The following is a 22,259-nucleotide window of genomic DNA, read 5'->3' as shown; positions in this document are numbered from 1 at the left end:
GCGCTTTTCCTTTAAGTCTAAAACGAGTGTTTCACATGTAAGAGTACCCAAAGCAGATTTCCTGGATGATAAAGGATGTATGGAGTACCACAATAGGACGAGATTCAGTTAAAGGTGCCTACACTGCCAAGTGCAGTTTCGTGTGATCAGTTCCTAACCACATTCTGATTGTGCAGACAGGTGTACAGTAGACGGACTGATCTAATTGCGATCGGTTCCAATGGCAAAGGTGCATAACGATGTCAGAATTGAGATATTACATTATTGTTTTAGGTCACAAACTCAGTGGATAGTGCTATGTGATTGTTTATGTATACTCTCCATTATTTTCTTCATCCTCATTCCTCTCTACATATTACCTCTATTACCTCGACACCAGTACCCCCTGTATATAGCCTCACTATTGTTATTTTACTGCTGCTCTTTAAGTATGTGTTACTTTTATCACTTACTTTTTTAAAGTGTTTTCTTAAAACTGCATTGTTGGTTAAGTGCTTGTAAGTAAGTATTTTACTGTAATGTCTACACCTGCGGTATTCCGCACATGTTACAAATACAATTTGATTTGATTTTGATTTGATTAAAGATATGGGTGGCGCTAAGCTTTAAGAGGGTGTGAATGATGCTGATTGGGTGTAGACAAGAAGAGCTCTCCAGTAGAGCAGAATGACTTTCCCATTGTTCCTCAACTGCAGTGTACGATATACCATTTTCTAGGTCCGAATCGAGGCGGTCGGTTACATATGACTATGTCTTGGCATATAGCACAGTCATATAGGAACATATAATTAATATTGTCTGCACACTTTAAGTACAAATACCCTTTAGGTTCTTTTGCGATTTATGAAACGATGCAACAGAAACTTTTACAGTATATTCCCATATTGAGTGAGTGCATTGGTACTTTTCTGGAGTAGTATTGTACTGAAACGGGCAGGGAGCAGGCCTCGAACCCTCAACCTTCTTGCCCGCTATTGACTGTGCCCCAAAACCATGCTCAAGCAGCAGAGTCGATATCCACGCTTATAAACCAGGGGTCGTTACACTACTCCCTCCTTTCAAAGAGCACGTCCTCACGTTAGCTTGCGACTCTGTCTTATAGGAACGCACTCACTGGCCAAGCACACACACTGTCATGGATTCAAGGTTCGATCACTTCTGACACCAATGTAATGAAACAGGCAGGGAGCAGGCCTCGAACCCCCCCAAAACCATGCTCAAGCGGCAGAGTCGATATCCGCACTTATAAACCCAGGGTAGTTACAGTATGTTTTCATGAAGTACTGTGCCAAGGTTCAAAGAGGGCTGAGATTCAGATGCCATATCACTGTTTACCAAACCAACGTAATGTAGACCCAGGCAGTTCATTAACACAGAGGTTCCCGCCACTGCCTGCCTCGTGTCTCCAAAGCTCATAACAAATGGGTAAGTATACTAACTTATTCCTGTGATTAACGCTGCGAAACAACATGTGACGTTGATAGTCACTGAATAGGGACATTCTTATTTACACACGTACACTCCTGAAGGTCTTTCAAAATGTTAATCTGAGTGACTGTCCTGTTAATGTTTCATGCTTCTTTAACCTTGGTGAACCTTCTTGTTAACCTCTTTTAACCTAGGTTTGCACTATATATTTTTTTGTTCATCTCCTGTTTAGCTTTTAAAGCTATGTTATCGTGTTAATGGTCTTCTAACTTAGTGTTGCCCCCTTATCGTTCTTACTTTCCTGACTAGAAAAAACTGAGACCTGGTTAGGCTGAAGGTGTTTGTCTTGGTTTGGCCCTAAAAAAGTCAGGCCTTAAAGAATCAGAGAGTGTTTTGATGCATTATTATTTAGTGTTTAATCACTGTTTGAACACAATACTGCTGCATCAAAGAGGCTAAGTGGCTTAATCTCAGTTACACACGTTTTGTCTCATTTTGGCTGGGCTTCAATCCGATTATGATAAGACCGCAATGCACATTTTAAAGGCAATATTCCCCCCGTTCGTGGAGACCACATTCACGGTAAACGCTGCACATGTTTGCTCAATCGGAAATAACCTTTTAATTGGTGAATTGTCAAATATCTGCGATCAAATTGAATCCTGGCCTGTCTCATTTGAATAATTTTAACCTAGATGTCAACCACAATTCAACAAAACGTTAAGTTTAGGTTTATTTCAAGTTTGGACCAATTTTGGACAATTTAATGAATTTTTATCAAACAACAACATGTTTTCTCTTAGTGGTCCTGAGGCTGTGATGGGCAGGTTGATGAAGTGGGAACCCCTGCTGTGACTGTGGATGCCATCAGTTGGCAGGACTATCTGGGTGGCGTCATACAGCATCACTGCTCCTGCCACCATGACAACCTCCCTGTGCTGGTCACTGGTTACAGCACAACAAAGATAATATGAGAGTATAGGCCACACCCATAGCCTGGCCCATGGCCTGGCCCCCCTCTGCTGAAAAATATATTTTATGCACTTTTGAAATGCAGGCGTAAGCACTGTTTTCATCTACTGACAAACAAGAAAAATGAGTCTAACTTTCTGTAATGCCAACCATCTAAATTAATAATTCCATGCACACAGGTTGTCCCAATTGAGCACTGCAGCCAGTGCACTGGTCATGAAATTGAAAGCCTGTCTCTATTCAATGTTATGATCATGTAAAATCTATACAAATAGGCATACAAAATTAGGAGTAGACAAGGCTATTTTATGAATCATTTCATGATCATGGATCATTTGGAAGAGGGAAATTATTAAACCTGTACATATTTCCTTTCTTTTCATTAAAATCTTTCTCTTCAGCCGCCAGTGCGACCATTGTATAAAGATAGATAGCTAGACGGTGAAGCCCACAATGGGCTTTGCTTTCACAGAAACGATCAATGGCAAAGATCAGAGGTGCACCCTCTATACATGTTTATGGATAGCTGTCATGACATTTTCTCCCAACAGCCTTTCCCCGCTCGCTCGGGAACTAATGAGGAATTCGAGACCATGGAAACACCACGCACGTTACTTGGAAAAGTAACAGACATTATTACTCACATTTGACTGTAACTCCTTATGTTACGCTATTACTTATAAAAGTAATATTATTACTGTTGTAACGCATTACCCCCAACACTTCTCACAGAGACAGTTTGTAGTGATGTGAAATTTTGTCATTATCTTTATATTTTATTACTTTAAGTTATGATATGAGGCCAATTTCATATGCGTGGATTACTCTGGCTACAGCCGTGTTCATAGTATGTGACTGAGCATTCTAAACATTAACATTGTACCCTCAGTTTCAGGGAGTTGCCATACTGGATAGTACACAACTCTTGGGGAAGGCCATGGGGTAACAAAGGTTATGTTTATATTAAAATGTGAGGCAATGTTTGTGGTGAGTTTGAACTTCAAAAACACACAGTACACTGCCTGACGCAACGTTGTCCTTGAATATTTGTTCACCGTGTAAATTAAATGTTTTATATTCAGGGAGCGCTTTTCCTTTAAGTCTAAAACGAGTGTTTCACATGTAAGAGTACCCAAAGCAGATTTCCTGGATGATAAAGGATGTATGGAGTACCACAATAGGACGAGATTCAGTTAAAGGTGCCTACACTGCCAAGTGCAGTTTCGTGTGATCAGTTCCTAACCACATTCTGATTGTGCAGACAGGTGTACAGTAGACGGACTGATCTAATTGCGATCGGTTCCAATGGCAAAGGTGCATAACGATGTCAGAATTGAGATATTACATTATTGTTTTAGGTCACAAACTCAGTGGATAGTGCTATGTGATTGTTTATGTATACTCTCCATTATTTTCTTCATCCTCATTCCTCTCTACATATTACCTCTATTACCTCGACACCAGTACCCCCTGTATATAGCCTCACTATTGTTATTTTACTGCTGCTCTTTAAGTATGTGTTACTTTTATCACTTACTTTTTTAAAGTGTTTTCTTAAAACTGCATTGTTGGTTAAGTGCTTGTAAGTAAGTATTTTACTGTAATGTCTACACCTGCGGTATTCCGCACATGTTACAAATACAATTTGATTTGATTTTGATTTGATTAAAGATATGGGTGGCGCTAAGCTTTAAGAGGGTGTGAATGATGCTGATTGGGTGTAGACAAGAAGAGCTCTCCAGTAGAGCAGAATGACTTTCCCATTGTTCCTCAACTGCAGTGTACGATATACCATTTTCTAGGTCCGAATCGAGGCGGTCGGTTACATATGACTATGTCTTGGCATATAGCACAGTCATATAGGAACATATAATTAATATTGTCTGCACACTTTAAGTACAAATACCCTTTAGGTTCTTTTGCGATTTATGAAACGATGCAACAGAAACTTTTACAGTATATTCCCATATTGAGTGAGTGCATTGGTACTTTTCTGGAGTAGTATTGTACTGAAACGGGCAGGGAGCAGGCCTCGAACCCTCAACCTTCTTGCCCGCTATTGACTGTGCCCCAAAACCATGCTCAAGCAGCAGAGTCGATATCCACGCTTATAAACCAGGGGTCGTTACACTACTCCCTCCTTTCAAAGAGCACGTCCTCACGTTAGCTTGCGACTCTGTCTTATAGGAACGCACTCACTGGCCAAGCACACACACTGTCATGGATTCAAGGTTCGATCACTTCTGACACCAATGTAATGAAACAGGCAGGGAGCAGGCCTCGAACCCCCCCAAAACCATGCTCAAGCGGCAGAGTCGATATCCGCACTTATAAACCCAGGGTAGTTACAGTATGTTTTCATGAAGTACTGTGCCAAGGTTCAAAGAGGGCTGAGATTCAGATGCCATATCACTGTTTACCAAACCAACGTAATGTAGACCCAGGCAGTTCATTAACACAGAGGTTCCCGCCACTGCCTGCCTCGTGTCTCCAAAGCTCATAACAAATGGGTAAGTATACTAACTTATTCCTGTGATTAACGCTGCGAAACAACATGTGACGTTGATAGTCACTGAATAGGGACATTCTTATTTACACACGTACACTCCTGAAGGTCTTTCAAAATGTTAATCTGAGTGACTGTCCTGTTAATGTTTCATGCTTCTTTAACCTTGGTGAACCTTCTTGTTAACCTCTTTTAACCTAGGTTTGCACTATACATTTTTTTGTTCATCTCCTGTTTAGCTTTTAAAGCTATGTTATCGTGTTAATGGTCTTCTAACTTAGTGTTGCCCCCTTATCGTTCTTACTTTCCTGACTAGAAAAAACTGAGACCTGGTTAGGCTGAAGGTGTTTGTCTTGGTTTGGCCCTAAAAAAGTCAGGCCTTAAAGAATCAGAGAGTGTTTTGATGCATTATTATTTAGTGTTTAATCACTGTTTGAACACAATACTGCTGCATCAAAGAGGCTAAGTGGCTTAATCTCAGTTACACACGTTTTGTCTCATTTTGGCTGGGCTTCAATCCGATTATGATAAGACCGCAATGCACATTTTAAAGGCAATATTCCCCCGTTCGTGGAGACCACATTCACGGTAAACGCTGCACATGTTTGCTCAATCGGAAATAACCTTTTAATTGGTGAATTGTCAAATATCTGCGATCAAATTGAATCCTGGCCTGTCTCATTTGAATAATTTTAACCTAGATGTCAACCACAATTCAACAAAACGTTAAGTTTAGGTTTATTTCAAGTTTGGACCAATTTTGGACAATTTAATGAATTTTTATCAAACAACAACATGTTTTCTCTTAGTGGTCCTGAGGCTGTGATGGGCAGGTTGATGAAGTGGGAACCCCTGCTGTGACTGTGGATGCCATCAGTTGGCAGGACTATCTGGGTGGCGTCATACAGCATCACTGCTCCTGCCACCATGACAACCTCCCTGTGCTGGTCACTGGTTACAGCACAACAAAGATAATATGAGAGTATAGGCCACACACATAGCCTGACCCATGGCCTGGCCCCCCTGCGGAAAAATATATTTTATGCACTTTTGAAATGCAGGCGTAAGCACTGTTTTCATATACTGACAAACAAGAAAAAATGAGTCTAACTTTCTGTAATGCCAACCATCTAAATTAATAATTCCATGCACACAGGTTGTCCCAATTGAGCACTGCAGCCAGTGCACTGGTCATGAAATTGAAAGCCTGTCTCTATTCAATGTTATGATCATGTAAAATCTATACAAATAGGCATACAAAATTAGGAGTAGACAAGGCTATTTTATGAATCATTTCATGATCATGGATCATTTGGAAGAGGGAAATTATTAAACCTGTACATATTTCCTTTCTTTTCATTAAAATCTTTCTCTTCAGCCGCCAGTGCGACCATTGTATAAAGATAGATAGCTAGACGGTGAAGCCCACAATGGGCTTTGCTTTCACAGAAACGATCAATGGCAAAGATCAGAGGTGCACCCTCTATACATGTTTATGGATAGCTGTCATGACATTTTCTCCCAACAGCCTTTCCCGCTCGCTCGGGAACTAATGAGGAATTCGAGACCATGGAAACACCACGCACGTTACTTGGAAAAGTAACAGACATTATTACTCACATTTGACTGTAACTCCTTATGTTACGCTATTACTTATAAAAGTAATATTATTACTGTTGTAACGCATTACCCCCAACACTTCTCACAGAGACAGTTTGTAGTGATGTGAAATTTTGTCATTATCTTTATATTTTATTATTTTAAGTTATGATATGAGGCCAATTTCATATGCGTGGATTACTCTGGCTACAGCCGTGTTCATAGTATGTGACTGAGCATTCTAAACATTAACATTGTACCCTCAGTTTCAGGGAGTTGCCATACTGGATAGTACACAACTCTTGGGGAAGGCCATGGGGTAACAAAGGTTATGTTTATATTAAAATGTGAGGCAATGTTTGTGGTGAGTTTGAACTTCAAAAACACACAGTACACTGCCTGACGCAACGTTGTCCTTGAATATTTGTTCACCGTGTAAATTAAATGTTTTATATTCAGGGAGCGCTTTTCCTTTAAGTCTAAAACGAGTGTTTCACATGTAAGAGTACCCAAAGCAGATTTCCTGGATGATAAAGGATGTATGGAGTACCACAATAGGACGAGATTCAGTTAAAGGTGCCTACACTGCCAAGTGCAGTTTCGTGTGATCAGTTCCTAACCACATTCTGATTGTGCAGACAGGTGTACAGTAGACGGACTGATCTAATTGCGATCGGTTCCGATGGCAAAGGTGCATAACGATGTCAGAATTGAGATATTACATTATTGTTTTAGGTCACAAACTCAGTGGATAGTGCTATGTGATTGTTTATGTATACTCTCCATTATTTTCTTCATCCTCATTCCTCTCTACATATTACCTCTATTACCTCGACACCAGTACCCCCTGTATATAGCCTCACTATTGTTATTTTACTGCTGCTCTTTAAGTATTTGTTACTTTTATCACTTACTTTTTTAAAGTGTTTTCTTAAAACTGCATTGTTGGTTAAGTGCTTGTAAGTAAGTATTTTACTGTAATGTCTACACCTGCGGTATTCCGCACATGTTACAAATACAATTTGATTTGATTTTGATTTGATTAAAGATATGGGTGGCGCTAAGCTTTAAGAGGGTGTGAATGATGCTGATTGGGTGTAGACAAGAAGAGCTCTCCAGTAGAGCAGAATGACTTTCCCATTGTTCCTCAACTGCAGTGTACGATATACCATTTTCTAGGTCCGAATCGAGGCGGTCGGTTACATATGACTATGTCTTGGCATATAGCACAGTCATATAGGAACATATAATTAATATTGTCTGCACACTTTAAGTACAAATACCCTTTAGGTTCTTTTGCGATTTATGAAACGATGCAACAGAAACTTTTACAGTATATTCCCATATTGAGTGAGTGCATTGGTACTTTTCTGGAGTAGTATTGTACTGAAACGGGCAGGGAGCAGGCCTCGAACCCTCAACCTTCTTGCCCACTATTGACTGTGCCCCAAAACCATGCTCAAGCAGCAGAGTCGATATCCACGCTTATAAACCAGGGGTCGTTACACTACTCCCTCCCTTCAAAGAGCACGTCCTCACGTTAGCTTGCGACTCTGTCTTATAGGAACGCACTCACTGGCCAAGCACACACACTGTCATGGATTCAAGGTTCGATCACTTCTGACACCAATGTAATGAAACAGGCAGGGAGCAGGCCTCGAACCCCCCCAAAACCATGCTCAAGCGGCAGAGTCGATATCCGCACTTATAAACCCAGGGTAGTTACAGTATGTTTTCATGAAGTACTGTGCCAAGGTTCAAAGAGGGCTGAGATTCAGATGCCATATCACTGTTTACCAAACCAACGTAATGTAGACCCAGGCAGTTCATTAACACAGAGGTTCCCGCCACTGCCTGCCTCGTGTCTCCAAAGCTCATAACAAATGGGTAAGTATACTAACTTATTCCTGTGATTAACGCTGCGAAACAACATGTGACGTTGATAGTCACTGAATAGGGACATTCTTATTTACACACGTACACTCCTGAAGGTCTTTCAAAATGTTAATCTGAGTGACTGTCCTGTTAATGTTTCATGCTTCTTTAACCTTGGTGAACCTTCTTGTTAACCTCTTTTAACCTAGGTTTGCACTATATATTTTTTTGTTCATCTCCTGTTTAGCTTTTAAAGCTATGTTATCGTGTTAATAATAAGTTCCCGGTTCCGGTTGGAGCGAGTGGTCGCATCTGCACGTCGCTCCAACGGGTAGTATAACTTTTTCATTATATTTCATTATATCATTATATCACAACGGTTTGATTTGTCTTATCTTAGCAATTTATTCTCAGCTAGCTACATAGCCGTCTTTGTATCAAAGATAATTGCGTAATTATCGTATTTCGCCGTCCTAACGTAGTCTTCACTAGCCAGCTAGCTAACGTCCACTGATTAGCTGCACTGGGAAAACTATTACACTCAACTGAACGACTTGATTAGTGTAGTGTTAGCTAGCTACATAGCTGTCTTTACTGTCTTCGTATCTTCGTATCCACGATAATTGTGTAGTTTAGGTTTAGAGTGTGTAGTCTTAGAGTGATTATCTTAATTTACCGAGGTCAGCTAGCCAGCTATTTGTCGTCCTTAACGTAGGTGACTCAGCTAGCTAGCCAACAGCTAGCCAACGCTAGCCAACGTCTTCTGTATAGAACTCAACTACCCGGTCGCACTCACAGGTAGTATCACATTTTCACTTCATTTCATTACAGTACAACGGTTTGATTTGTTTGATCGTAGCTAGCTACTTAGCTAGCTACATAGCCGTCTTTGTATCAAAGATAATTGTGTAGTCTAGAGCGATTTTCTAGGTTCGCTAGCCATCTATTGTCGTTCTTTTAACGCAACGTAACGTAATCAACACTGCTAGCTAGCCTGCTAGCCCCGAATAGCAACACTGCAGAAACTATTACACTTAACGGAACGACTTGATTAGTGTAGTGTCAACAACAACCTCCCTGTGCTGGTCACACCCACTGCCAGCTGGCCTACTTCAGCAGTACTGTATCATTTTAATCATTTTAGTCAATAAGATTCTTGCTACGTAGCTTAACTTTCTGAACATTCGAGACGTGTAGTCCACTTGTCATTCCAATCTCCTTTGCATTAGCGTAGCCTCTTCTGTAGCCTGTCAACTATGTGTCTGTTTATCCCTGTTCTCTCCTCTGCACAGACCATACAAACGCTCCTCACCGCGTGGCCGCAGCCACCCTACTCTGGTGGTCCCAAACGACCCACGTGGAGTTCCAGGTCTCCGGTAGCCTCTGGAACTGCCAATCTGCGGTCAACAAGGCAGAGTTCATCTCAGCCTATGCCTCCCTCCAGTCCCTCGACTTCTTGGCACTGACGGAAACATGGATCACCACAGACAACACTGCTACTCCTACTGCTCTCTCTTCGTCCGCCCACGTGTTCTCGCACACCCCGAGAGCATCTGGTCAGCGGGGTGGTGGCACCGGGATCCTCATCTCTCCCAAGTGGTCATTCTCTCTTTCTCCCCTTACCCATCTGTCTATCGCCTCCTTTGAATTCCATGCTGTCACAGTTACTAGCCCTTTCAAGCTTAACATCCTTATCATTTATCGCCCTCCAGGTTCCCTCGGAGAGTTCATCAATGAGCTTGATGCCTTGATAAGCTCCTTTCCTGAGGACGTGCTCACCTCTCACAGTTCTGGGCGACTTTAACCTCCCCACGTCTACCTTTGACTCTTTCCTCTCTGCCTCCTTCTTTCCACTCCTCTCCTCTTTTGACCTCACCCTCTCACCTTCCCCTACTCACAAGGCAGGCAATACGCTCGACCTCATCTTTACTAGATGCTGTTCTTCCACTAACCTCATTGCAACTCCCCTCCATGTCTCCGACCACTGCCTTGTATCCTTTTCCTCTCGCTCTCATCCAACTCCTCCCACACTGCCCCTACTCGGATGGTATCGCGCCGTCCCAACCTTCGCTCTCTCTCCCCCGCTACTCTCTCTCCTCTTCCATCCTATCATCTCTTCCCTCCGCTCAAACCTTCTCCCACCTATCTCCTGATTCTGCCTCCTCAACCCTCCTCTCCTCCCTCTCTGCATCCCTTGACTCTCTATGTCCCCTATCCTCCAGGCCGGCTCGGTCCTCCCCTCCCGCTCCGTGGCTCGATGACTCATTGCGAGCTCACAGAACAGGGCTCCGGGCAGCCGAGCGGAAATGGAGGACTCGCCTCCCTGCGGACCTGGCATCCTTTCACTCCCTCCTCTCTACATTTTCCTCCTCTGTCTCTGCTGCTAAAGCCACTTTCTACCACGCTAAATTCCAAGCATCTGCCTCTAACCCTAGGAAGCTCTTTGCCACCTTCTCCTCCCTCCTGAATCCTCCGCCCCCTCCCCCCCCTCCTCCCTCTCTGCAGATGACCGTCAACCATTTTGAAAAGAAGGTCGACGACATCCGATCCTCGTTTGCTAAGTCAAACGACACCGCTGGTTCTGCTCACACTGCCCTACCCTGTGCTCTGACCTCTTTCTCCCCTCTCTCTCCAGATGAAATCTCGCGTCTTGTGACGGCCGGCCGCCCAACAACCTGCCCGCTTGACCCTATCCCCTCCACTCTTCTCCAGACCATTTCCGGAGACCTTCTCCCTTACCTCACCTCGCTCATCAACTCATCCCTGACCGTTGGCTACGTCCCTTCCGTCTTCAAGAGAGCGAGAGTTGCACCCCTTCTGAAAAAACCTACACTCGATCCCTCCGATGTCAACAATTACAGACCAGTATCCCTTCTTTCTTTTCTCTCCAAAACTCTTGAACGTGCCGTCCTTGGCCAGCTCTCCCGCTATCTCTCTCTGAATGACCTTCTTGATCCAAATCAGTCAGGTTTCAAGACTAGTCATTCAACTGAGACTGCTCTCCTCTGTATCACGGAGGCGCTCCGCACTGCTAAAGCTAACTCTCTCTCCTCTGCTCTCATCCTTCTAGATCTATCGGCTGCCTTCGATACTGTGAACAATCAGATCCTCCTCTCCACCCTCTCCGAGTTGGGCATCTCCGGCGCGGCCCACGCTTGGATTGCGTCCTACCTGACAGGTCGCTCCTACCAGGTGGCGTGGCGAGAATCTGTCTCCTCACCACGCGCTCTCACCACTGGTGTCCCCAGGGCTCTGTTCTTGGCCCTCTCCTATTCTCGCTATACACCAAGTCACTTGGCTCTGTCATAACCTCACATGGTCTCTCTTATCATTGCTATGCAGACGACACACAATTAATCTTCTCCTTTCCCCCTTCTGATGACCAGGTGGCAAATCGCATCTCTGCATGTCTGGCAGACATATCAGTGTGGATGACGGATCACCACCTCAAGCTGAACCTCGGCAAGACGGAGCTGCTCTTCCTCCCGGGAAGGACTGCCCGTTCCATGATCTCGCCATCACGGTTGACAACTCCATTGTGTCCTCCTCCCAGAGCGCCAAGAACCTTGGCGTGATCCTGGACAACACCCTGTCGTTCTCAACTAACATCAAGGCGGTGGCCCGTTCCTGTAGGTTCATGCTCTACAACATCCGCTTAGAGAACGACCCTGCCTCACACAGGAACGGCACAGGTCCTAATCCAGGCACTTGTCATCTCCCGTCTGGATTACTGCAACTCGCTGTTGGCTGGGCTCCCTGCCTGTGCCATTAAACCCCTTCAACTCATCCAGAACGCCGCAGCCCGTCTGGTGTTCAACCTTCCCAAGTTCTCTCACGTCACCCCACTCCTCCGTTCTCTCCACTGGCTTCCAGTTGAAGCTCGCATCCGCTACAAGACCATGGTGCTTGCCTACGGAGCTGTGAGGGGAACGGCACCTCAGTACCTCCAGGCTCTGATCAGGCCCTACACCCAAACAAGGGCACTGCGTTCATCCACCTCTGGCCTGCTCGCCTCCCTACCACTGAGGAAGTACAGCTCCCGCTCAGCCCAGTCAAAACTGTTCGCTGCCCTGGCCCCCCAATGGTGGAACAAACTCCCTCACGACGCCAGGACAGCGGAGTCAATCACCACCTTCCGGAGACACCTGAAACCCCACCTCTTTAAGGAATACCTAGGATAGGTTAAGTAATCCCTCTCACCCCACCCCCCCTAAGTTTTAGATGCTCTATTGTTAAGTGACTGTCCCACTGGATGTCATAAGGTGAATGCACCAATTTGTAAGTCGCTCTGGATAAGAGCGTCTGCTAAATGACTTAAATGTAAATGTAATGTAATGTTAATGGTCTTCTAACTTAGTGTTGCCCCCTTATCGTTCTTACTTTCCTGACTAGAAAAAACTGAGACCTGGTTAGGCTGAAGGTGTTTGTCTTGGTTTGGCCCTAAAAAAGTCAGGCCTTAAAGAATCAGAGAGTGTTTTGATGCATTATTATTTAGTGTTTAATCACTGTTTGAACACAATACTGCTGCATCAAAGAGGCTAAGTGGCTTAATCTCAGTTACACAAGTTTTGTCTCATTTTGGCTGGGCTTCAATCCGATTATGATAAGACCGCAATGCACATTTTAAAGGCAATATTCCCCCCGTTCGTGGAGACCACATTCACGGTAAACGCTGCACATGTTTGCTCAATCGGAAATAACCTTTTAATTGGTGAATTGTCAAATATCTGCGATCAAATTGAATCCTGGCCTGTCTCATTTGAATAATTTTAACCTAGATGTCAACCACAATTCAACAAAACGTTAAGTTTAGGTTTATTTCAAGTTTGGACCAATTTTGGACAATTTAATGAATTTTTATCAAACAACAACATGTTTTCTCTTAGTGGTCCTGAGGCTGTGATGGGCAGGTTGATGAAGTGGGAACCCCTGCTGTGACTGTGGATGCCATCAGTTGGCAGGACTATCTGGGTGGCGTCATACAGCATCACTGCTCCTGCCACCATGACAACCTCCCTGTGCTGGTCACTGGTTACAGCACAACAAAGATAATATGAGAGTATAGGCCACACCCATAGCCTGGCCCATGGCCTGGCCCCCCTGCGGAAAAATATATTTTATGCACTTTTGAAATGCAGGCGTAAGCACTGTTTTCATATACTGACAAACAAGAAAAAATGAGTCTAACTTTCTGTAATGCCAACCATCTAAATTAATAATTCCATGCACACAGGTTGTCCCAATTGAGCACTGCAGCCAGTGCACTGGTCATGAAATTGAAAGCCTGTCTCTATTCAATGTTATGATCATGTAAAATCTATACAAATAGGCATACAAAATTAGGAGTAGACAAGGCTATTTTATGAATCATTTCATGATCATGGATCATTTGGAAGAGGGAAATTATTAAACCTGTACATATTTCCTTTCTTTTCATTAAAATCTTTCTCTTCAGCCGCCAGTGCGACCATTGTATAAAGATAGATAGCTAGACGGTGAAGCCCACAATGGGCTTTGCTTTCACAGAAACGATCAATGGCAAAGATCAGAGGTGCACCCTCTATACATGTTTATGGATAGCTGTCATGACATTTTCTCCCAACAGCCTTTCCCCGCTCGCTCGGGAACTAATGAGGAATTCGAGACCATGGAAACACCACGCACGTTACTTGGAAAAGTAACAGACATTATTACTCACATTTGACTGTAACTCCTTATGTTACGCTATTACTTATAAAAGTAATATTATTACTGTTGTAACGCATTACCCCCAACACTTCTCACAGAGACAGTTTGTAGTGATGTGAAATTTTGTCATTATCTTTATATTTTATTACTTTAAGTTATGATATGAGGCCAATTTCATATGCGTGGATTACTCTGGCTACAGCCGTGTTCATAGTATGTGACTGAGCATTCTAAACATTAACATTGTACCCTCAGTTTCAGGGAGTTGCCATACTGGATAGTACACAACTCTTGGGGAAGGCCATGGGGTAACAAAGGTTATGTTTATATTAAAATGTGAGGCAATGTTTGTGGTGAGTTTGAACTTCAAAAACACACAGTACACTGCCTGACGCAACGTTGTCCTTGAATATTTGTTCACCGTGTAAATTAAATGTTTTATATTCAGGGAGCGCTTTTCCTTTAAGTCTAAAACGAGTGTTTCACATGTAAGAGTACCCAAAGCAGATTTCCTGGATGATAAAGGATGTATGGAGTACCACAATAGGACGAGATTCAGTTAAAGGTGCCTACACTGCCAAGTGCAGTTTCGTGTGATCAGTTCCTAACCACATTCTGATTGTGCAGACAGGTGTACAGTAGACGGACTGATCTAATTGCGATCGGTTCCAATGGCAAAGGTGCATAACGATGTCAGAATTGAGATATTACATTATTGTTTTAGGTCACAAACTCAGTGGATAGTGCTATGTGATTGTTTATCTATACTCTCCATTATTTTCTTCATCCTCATTCCTCTCTACATATTACCTCTATTACCTCGACACCAGTACCCCCTGTATATAGCCTCACTATTGTTATTTTACTGCTGCTCTTTAAGTATGTGTTACTTTTATCACTTACTTTTTAAAGTGTTTTCTTAAAACTGCATTGTTGGTTAAGTGCTTGTAAGTAAGTATTTTACTGTAATGTCTACACCTGCGGTATTCGCACATGTTACAAATACAATTTGATTTGATTTTGATTTGATTAAAGATATGGGTGGCGCTAAGCTTTAAGAGGGTGTGAATGATGCTGATTGGGTGTAGACAAGAAGAGCTCTCCAGTAGAGCAGAATGACTTTCCCATTGTTCCTCAACTGCAGTGTACGATATAGCATTTTCTAGGTCCGAATCGAGGCGGTCGGTTACATATGACTATGTCTTGGCATATAGCACAGTCATATAGGAACATATAATTAATATTGTCTGCACACTTTAAGTACAAATACCCTTTAGGTTCTTTTGCGATTTATGAAACGATGCAACAGAAACTTTTACAGTATATTCCCATATTGAGTGAGTGCATTGGTACTTTTCTGGAGTAGTATTGTACTGAAACGGGCAGGGAGCAGGCCTCGAACCCTCAACCTTCTTGCCCGCTATTGACTGTGCCCCAAAACCATGCTCAAGCAGCAGAGTCGATATCCACGCTTATAAACCAGGGGTCGTTACACTACTCCCTCCTTTCAAAGAGCACGTCCTCACGTTAGCTTGCGACTCTGTCTTATAGGAACGCACTCACTGGCCAAGCACACACACTGTCATGGATTCAAGGTTCGATCACTTCTGACACCAATGTAATGAAACAGGCAGGGAGCAGGCCTCGAACCCCCCCAAAACCATGCTCAAGCGGCAGAGTCGATATCCGCACTTATAAACCCAGGGTAGTTACAGTATGTTTTCATGAAGTACTGTGCCAAGGTTCAAAGAGGGCTGAGATTCAGATGCCATATCACTGTTTACCAAACCAACGTAATGTAGACCCAGGCAGTTCATTAACACAGAGGTTCCCGCCACTGCCTGCCTCGTGTCTCCAAAGCTCATAACAAATGGGTAAGTATACTAACTTATTCCTGTGATTAATGCTGCGAAACAACATGTGACGTTGATAGTCACTGAATAGGGACATTCTTATTTACACACGTACACTGCTGAAGGTCTTTCAAAATGTTAATCTGAGTGACTGTCCTGTTAATGTTTCATGCTTCTTTAACCTTGGTGAACCTTCTTGTTAACCTCTTTTAACCTAGGTTTGCACTATATATTTTTTTGTTCATCTCCTGTTTAGCTTTTAAAGCTATGTTATCGTGTTAATGGTCTTCTAACTTAGTGTTGCCCCCTTATCGTTCTTACTTTCCTGACTAGAAAAAACTGAGACCTGGTTAGGCTGAAGGTGTTTGTCTTGGTTTGGCCCTAAAAAAGTCAGGCCTTAAAGAATCAGAGAGTGTTTTGATGCATTATTATTTAGTGTTTAATCACTGTTTGAACACAATACTGCTGCATCAAAGAGGCTAAGTGGCTTAATCTCAGTTACACAAGTTTTGTCTCATTTTGGCTGGGCTTCAATCCGATTATGATAAGACCGCAATGCACATTTTAAAGGCAATATTCCCCCCGTTCGTGGAGACCACATTCACGGTAAACTCTGCACATGTTTGCTCAATCGGAAATAACCTTTTAATTGGTGAATTGTCAAATATCTGCGATCAAATTGAATCCTGGCCTGTCTCATTTGAATAATTTTAACCTAGATGTCAACCACAATTCAACAAAACGTTAAGTTTAGGTTTATTTCAAGTTTGGACCAATTTTGGACAATTTAATGAATTTTTATCAAACAACAACATGTTTTCTCTTAGTGGTCCTGAGGCTGTGATGGGCAGGTTGATGAAGTGGGAACCCCTGCTGTGACTGTGGATGCCATCAGTTGGCAGGACTATCTGGGTGGCGTCATACAGCATCACTGCTCCTGCCACCATGACAACCTCCCTGTGCTGGTCACTGGTTACAGCACAACAAAGATAATATGAGAGTATAGGCCACACCCATAGCCTGGCCCATGGCCTGGCCCCTCTGCTGAAAAATATATTTTATGCACTTTTGAAATGCAGGCGTAAGCACTGTTTTCATCTACTGACAAACAAGAAAATATGAGTCTAACTTTCTGTAATGCCAACCATCTAAATTAATAATTCCATGTCTCCTCATTTGGCTTGATAGCGCACAGGTTGTCCCAATTCAGCACTGCAGCCAGCGCACTGGTCATGAAATTGAAAGCCTGTCTCTATTCAATGTTATGATCATGTAAAATCTATACAAATAGGCATACAAAATTAGGAGTAGACAAGGCTATTTTATGAATCATTTCATGATCATGGCTCATTTGGAAGAGGCAAATTATTAAACCTGTACATATTTCCTTTCTTTTCATTAAATCTTTCTCTTCAGCCGCCAGTGCGACCATTGTATAAAGATAGATAGCTAGACGGTGAAGCCCACAATGGGCTTTGCTTTCACAGAAACGATCAATGGCAAAGATCAGAGGTGCACCCTCTATACATTTTTATGGATAGCTGTCATGACATTTTCTCCCAACAGCCTTTCCCCGCTCGCTCGGGAACTAATGAGGAATTCGAGACCATGGAAACACCACGCACGTTACTTGGAAAAGTAACAGACATTATTACTCACATTTGACTGTAACTCCTTATGTTACGCTATTACTTATAAAAGTAATATTATTACTGTTGTAATGCATTACCCCCAACACTTCTCACAGAGACAGTTTGTAGTGATGTGAAATTTTGTCATTATCTTTACATTTTACTACTTTAAGTTATGATATGAGGCCAATTTCATATGCGTGGATTACTCTGGCTACAGCCGTGTTCATAGTATGTGACTGAGCATTCTAAACATTAACATTGTACCCTCAGTTTCAGGGAGTTGCCATACTGGATAGTACACAACTCTTGGGGAAGGCCATTGGGGTAACAAAGGTTATGTTTATATTAAAATGTGAGGCAATGTTTGTGGTGAGTTTGAACTTCAAAAACACACAGTACACTGCCTGACGCAACGTTGTCCTTGAATATTTGTTCACCGTGTTCTTTTTTTGTTTTTTTATTTTATTTCACCTTTATTTAACCATGTAGGCTAGTTGAGAACAAGTTCTCATTTGCATCTGCGACCTGGCCAAGATAAAGCATAGCAGTGTGAACAGACAACACAGAGTTACACATGGAGTAAACAATTAACAAGTCAATAACACAGTAGAAAAAAAAGGGGAGTCTATGTAAAATGTATGCAAAAGGCATGAGGAGGTAGGCGAATAATTACAATTTTGCAGATTAACACTGGAGTGATAAATGATCAGATGGTCATGTACAGGTAGAGATATTGGTGTGCAAAAGAGCAGAAAAGTAAATAAATAAAAACAGTGTGGGGATGAGGTAGGTGAAAATGGGTGGGCTATTTACCAATAGACTATGTACAGCTGCAGCGATCGGTTAGCTGCTCAGATAGCTGATGTTTGAAGTTGGTGAGGGAGATAAGTCTCCAACTTCAGCGATTTTTGCAATTCGTTCCAGTCACAGGCAGCAGAGTACTGGAACGAAAGGCGGCCAAATGAGGTGTTGGCTTTAGGGATGATCAGTGAGATACACCTGCTGGAGCGCGTGCTACGGATGGGTGTTGCCATCGTGACCAGTGAACTGAGAAGGCGGAGCTTTACCTAGCATGGACTTGTAGATGAGCTGGAGCCAGTGGGTTTGGCGACGAATATGTAGCGAGGGCCAGCCGACTAGAGCATACAAGTCGCAGTGATGGGTGGTATAAGGTGCTTTAGTGACAAAACGGATGGCACTGTGATAAACTGCATCCAGTTTGCTGAGTAGAGTGTTGGAAGCAATTTTGTAGATGACATAGTCGAGGATCGGTGGGATAGTCAGTTTTACTAGGGTGAGCTTGGCGGCGTGAGTGAAGGAGGCTTTGTTGCGGAATAGAAAGCCGACTCTTGATTTGATTTTCGATTGGAGATGTTTGATATGAGTCTGGAAGGAGAGTTTGCAGTCTAGCCAGACACCTAGGTACTTATAGATGTCCACATATTCAAGGTCGGAATCATCCAGGGTGGTGATGCTAGTCGGGCATGCGGGTGCAGGCAGCGATCGGTTGAAAAGCATGCATTTGGTTTTACTAGCGTTTAAGAGCAGTTGGAGGCCACGGAAGTAGTGTTGTATGGCATTGAAGCTCGTTTGAAGGTTAGATAGTACAGTGTCCAATGACGGGCCGAAAGTATATAGAATGGTGTCGTCTGCGTAGAGGTGTATCAGGGAATCATTGATATATACAGAGAAAAGAGTCGGCCCGAGAATTGAACCCTGTGGCACCCCCATAGAGACTGCCAGAGAACCGGACAGCATGCCCTCCGATTTGACACACTGAACTCTGTCTGCAAAGTAATTGGTGAACCAGGCAAGGCAGTCATCCGAAAAACTTTATGTAAAATGTAAATGAAATGTTTTATATTCAGGGAGGGCTTTTCCTTTAAGTCTAAAACAAGTGTTTCACATGTAAGAGTACCCAAAGCAGATTTCCTGGATGATAAAGGATGTATGGAGTACCACAATAGGACGAGATTCAGTTAAAGGTGCCTACACTGCCAAGTGCAGTTTCGTGTGATCAGTTCCTAACCACATTCTGATTGTGCAGACAGGTGTACAGTAGACGGTCTGATCTAATTGCGATCGGATCCAATGGCAAAGGCGCATAACGATGTCAGAATTGAGATATTACATTATTGTTTTAGCACTATCCATTGAGTTTTTAAACTATGGCACAGATGATCCATTATATCGACCATATAATCTAGTGGCTGCTCTAACAATGACAATAAATGTCTTAAATGGAAGGCAGTGTGGAGGAGGCAAGTCCAGGTGGGACAATTCTAGCCAATGAGACGTCAGATACTCGTGTGAACAACAGGCAAAACGATTTCCACTCGTGACCTTAGCAGCAAAGTCAAAACTGGCTATATTGTAAACGTTTCTAACCCTAACCTATTTAAGGTTAGGGTTAGGCATAAGGTTAGCAGTTTGGTTAAGGTTAGGTTTAAAATCACATTTTAAGAAAGGAAATATCAAAATAGGCGAGCTTTATGACTTTGTGGCTGTGGTAACTAGTGACGATTATAAAGTGTTTTTTCTGAAAGTTGCTGGGTAGTCATGTGTCTTTACTTATCAGTACACTCGTAGCAACCTGATCATTACGAAGATTCTATTCAATCAAATAAGCCACAAGTAGCAAATCAGCCATTAAATGTTTTTGTAAACCAAAATCAACACTCTCATGGACCTACATTTAAAAAAGAAACGAAGCATGTTAATATATTGTAAATGCGCCTTGTAACCCTGGGCTTGGATCCCTGGGCTATACAAAGAGACCTGTCTGTAGTCTTAAGGAGTCGGTTGCTCAGGTGTTAGGAGCGAACAGTGTTAGTGGTTAGAATCCAGGCAGTTCTCTTGTGTGTGGTTGCATTGGCACAGATTGGCAGTTGGCCCTGTGATATCTGATGGTCAGAGAGTATCTGGCCCATGCATAGCAGTGGTTATGGGGCAGTAAACTCATAAAAAGTGTGCTTTTATAAAGCTAAGTAGCGCTTTTCCTATATTTAAATTCTAATTGTTCAGCACTGTGTTACCACTGCTGTTCACTGTTGATAAAGTCATTTCTGGAGATGATTTATTTAATGTGTTTAGTGGTAAAGGTAACAAAAAAACAAAAAAACAACCTTACACTCTGGGAAAAAAATATAAAAAAATTACCCCCTTTTCTCCCCAATTTCGTGGTATCCAATTGTTAGTAATTAGTATCTTGCCTCATCGCTACAACTCCCGTACGGGCTCGGGAGAGACGAAGGTCGAAAGCCATGTGTCCTCCGAAACACAACCCAACCGAGCCGCACTGCTTCTTAACACAGTTTGCCTCCAACTCGGAAGCCAGCCGCACCAATGTGTCTGAGGAAACACCGTGCACCTGGCTACCTTGGTTAGCGCGCACTGCGGCCAGCCCGCCACAGGAGTCGCTGGTGCGCGATGAGACAATGATATCCCTACCGGCCAAACCCTCCCTGACCCGGATGATGCTAGGCCAATGAATCATAAAACAATTAATGAACATGCACCTGTGGAACGGACGTTAAGACACTAACAGCTTACAGACGGTAGACAATTAAGGTCACAGTTATGAAAACTTAGGACACTAAAGAGGCCTTTCTACTGACTCTGAAAAACACCAAAGAAAGATGCCCAGGGTCCCTGCACATCTATGTGAACGTGCCTTAGGCATGCTGCAAGGAGGCATGAGGCCTGCAGATGTGGCCAGAGCAATAAATGACAATGTCCGTACTGTGAGAGGCCTAAGACAGAGCTACAGGGAGACAGGACGGACAGCTGATTGTCCTCGCAGTGGCAGACCATGTGTGACAACACAGGATCAGTACATCTGAACATCACACCTGCGGGACAGGTACAGGATGGCAACAACAACTGCCCGAGTTACACCAGGAATGTACAACCCCTCCATCAGTGCTGAGACTGTCCGCAATAGGCTGAGAGAGGCTGGACTGAGGGCTTGTAAGCCAGTTGTAAGGCAGGTCCTCACCAGACATCACCGGCAACAACGTCGCCTATGGGCACAAACCCATCGTCGCTGGACCAAACAGGACTGGCAAAAAGGGCTCTTCACTGACGAGGCACGGTTTTGTCTCACCAGGGGTGATGGTCGGATTCGCGTTTATTGTGAAGGAATGAGCGTTACACCGAGGCCTGTACTCTGGAGTGGGATCAATTTGGAGGTGGATGGTCCGTCATGTTCTGGGGCGGTGTGTCATAGCGTCATCGGATTGAGCTTGTTGTCATTGCAGGCAATCTCAACGCTGTGTGTTACAGGGAAGACATGGTGAATGGTGTTCTGCCATGGCCAGCGAAGAGCTCGGATCTCAAACTCATTGAGCACGTCTGGGACCTATTGGATCGGAGGGTGAGGGCTAGGTCAATTCCCCACAGAGATGTCCGGGAACTTGCAAGTGCCTTGGTGGAAGAGTGGGGTAACATCTCACAGCAAGAACTGGCAAATCTGCTGCAGTCCATGAGGAGGAGATGCACTGAAGTACTTAATGCAGCTGGTGGCCACACATGATACTGACTGTTACTTTTGATTTTGACCCCCCCCCCTTTGTTCAGGGACACGTTATTCCATTTCTATTAGTCACATGTCTGTGGAACTTGTTCAGTTTATCTGTCAGTTGTTGAATTTTGTTATGTTCATACAAATATTTACACATGTTAAGTGTGCTGAAAATAAACGCA

Source organism: Oncorhynchus gorbuscha, linkage group LG23 (assembly GCF_021184085.1).
Source record: "Oncorhynchus gorbuscha isolate QuinsamMale2020 ecotype Even-year linkage group LG23, OgorEven_v1.0, whole genome shotgun sequence".
Lineage (NCBI taxonomy): Eukaryota > Metazoa > Chordata > Actinopteri > Salmoniformes > Salmonidae > Oncorhynchus > Oncorhynchus gorbuscha.
This window is presented reverse-complemented; position numbering follows the sequence as displayed.